The 2,587-nt window shown below is 43.1% G+C and overlaps 1 protein-coding gene across 2 annotated transcripts in view; it reads right to left on the reverse strand.

The window, feature by feature from the left end:
* Positions 1-1,207: 1,207 nt before the first annotated feature.
* Positions 1,208-2,587, reverse strand: part of LOC122542279 — a 15,577-nt gene continuing 14,197 nt past the window's right edge. For both annotated transcript variants that reach the window (XM_043679856.1, XM_043679857.1), the window contains exon 5: positions 1,208-1,294. The gene's annotated coding sequence lies outside the window, so the exon portion shown is untranslated. The remainder of the gene's footprint in view (positions 1,295-2,587) is intronic.

Consider the following 2,587-nt stretch of genomic DNA (forward strand, 5'->3'; position numbering starts at 1 on the left):
CCATTTTCCTTCTTGCTCCCTTAAATAGTGGAGCGATATCAAGGGAAAAAGGGATGAGTTCAGGAAAACGGTGTCAAGTAGATCTCACTGAATGACAGGGTGAACTCGAGGAGCTGAATGGCCAATACTGCTTTTGTTCTTAGGCATGGAATTGTGGCCCAGCCATTGGCACTCACATCCCACGACAAAATTAAACTGACCATTGATTTCGATCTCCATAAAAGAGAACAGATACTAAAGTATCAATGTGAATCTCTTTATTTCACAATAAGAACACAGTCTATTCTACAGATCTAATGACATTTCATGGCTGTGCCTCCTTTAATATTAACCTAATCAGTATGTAACCAAAATATGTTTCTGAACATCTTTTAAAAAAAGATATAGATTAAAAATTCCTGGTTTAAGTGCTGTTAACTTTACAAACTTCCTCAGATGGCCCCTTCTAAATGATAATGAAACAGCATGTTCACTGTTCCCACATGCTCACATTTCTTTATTTTCAGACCAATTGTTTGTTTTTCTGCATTCTTTCATTTTCTCCACAACTGAAGGTGTTGGATCATTCCTTGGGTAGAGTGATTGCACTAAATTTCCAGTTTACTGCTCCCAAAATTATGGGTGACATTGCAGATGAGCCACCTGCCAAGGAAGGCACCCAAAATGGCAAGTAAAGCATCTAACCCACCCACCTCCACCAGATAATGGGCACCAGATGATGCCAGGATGGGCCTCCGCCAAACAGCTGTGTTGTGGCACGCAAGAGTAGCAGATCCTCAAAAACTATCTAATCCAAGGTTGGAGTCAAGTTTGTTCTGACTGATACTGGTAAATGTCGGAGTAGCAACCAGCAGTGGGAATGACAATTAGCCGATTTCTTTCTCCCTCCCAAGTCCAGGAATACTGGGACCAGCCCTAATGTTTGTCCAAGCCTCACAAAGCACAGGCCAATGTCTGAAACACAAAGCTTTCCTTGACCTGAATGAGCATTGCACCACCAATGTCAACACTTCCTCGTCAGTGAACAAAAATCTGCTCAGCATCATTCTAACCTCTTGCCAAGATAATGTTAAAACCTTTGAACAAAAAAAAAATGCAGTAAAACTGGTGAAATGCTTGCACTGCGTTCTGTTTTCAGTCACTTTGACGAACAGCTGGTTGGCAATGAGTTTTTTTTTAACAGGGCTTCCTGCCGAACCTCTGCATACACCATTTGACATGCTGCACTACGTGTTCGATTTGTTGGCGATAGGTTCAGTGCAGTATAATGGATCTCTTCCTCCTCCAGATGATTCTGTAGAAAGAAAAATCATATCATTCATCTTAACAGAGAAGGAAGAGGGAGCTGGGGCAAGTGGACACAGGCAGGAAGTTCCCCTTCTTTTCTTGCTGGTTTCTGACTTTCCGCTCACCCCACTACTTAAGGAGAAAGGCTCAGGCCTTTGAGGTGATTCCGCAGGGCACCAATGCTTTCCCAAAATAAAGCAATCACATGTAAGTCCTGCCACTCTCCCTTCCTGGAAGTATCAGGGTTGATATTCCTATTTATAAACAAATTTTTATGGTTATAATTTAGGAGCATATTTATAAAAAAACTGAAATAGTTTTATTATCCTAAAGTCAAAGTACAAAAGCTAGACAATTCAACAATTCACTTCCTTCAAGCAAGTTGTCTATCTAGACACTTATTAATGACTTGGATGAGGAGATTGAAGGATGGGTCAGCAAGTTTGCAGACGACACAAAGGTTGGACGTGTCGTTGACAGTATAGAGGGCTGTTGTAGGCTGCAGCAAGACACTGACAGGATGCAGAGATGGGCTGAGAGGTGGAAGATGGAGTTCAACCTGGATAAATGCGAGGTGATTCATTTTGGAAGGTCGAATTTGAAAGTTGAGTACAGGATTAAGGATAGGAATCTTGGCAGTGTGGAGGAACAGAGGGATCTTGGTATGCAAGTACATAGATCTCTTAAAATGGCCACCCAAGTGGACAGGGTTGTTAAGAAAGCATATGGTGTTTTGACTTTCATTAACAGAGGGATTGAGTTTAAGAGTCGTGAGATCTTGTTGCAGCTCGATAAAACTTTGGTTAGACCGCACTTGGAATACTGTTGTGGTTCTGTTTGCCGAGCTGGGAATTTCTGTTGCAGACGTTTCGTCCCCTGTCTAGGTGACATCCTCAGTGCTTGGGAGCCTCCTGTGAAGCGCTTCTGTGATCTTTCCTCCGGCATTTGTAGTGGTTTGAATCTGCCGCTTCCGGTTGTCAGTTCCAGCTGTCTGCTGCAGTGGTCGGTATATGGGGTCCAGGTTGATGTGCTTATTGATTGAATCTGTCGGTGAGTGCCATGCCTCTGGGAATTCCCTGGCTGTTCTCTGTTTGGCTTGCCCTATAATAGTAGTGTTGTCCCAGTCGAACTCATGTTGCTTGTCCTCTGCGTGTGTGGATACTAAGGATAGCTGGTCGTGTCGTTTCGTGGCTAGGTGGTGTTCATGGATGCGGATCGTTAGCTGTCTTCATGTTTGTCCTATGTAGTGTTTTGTGCAGTCCTTGCATGGGATTTTGTACACTACATTGGTTTTGCTCAT

This window comes from Chiloscyllium plagiosum, chromosome 39 (assembly GCF_004010195.1).
Source record: "Chiloscyllium plagiosum isolate BGI_BamShark_2017 chromosome 39, ASM401019v2, whole genome shotgun sequence".
NCBI lineage: Eukaryota > Metazoa > Chordata > Chondrichthyes > Orectolobiformes > Hemiscylliidae > Chiloscyllium > Chiloscyllium plagiosum.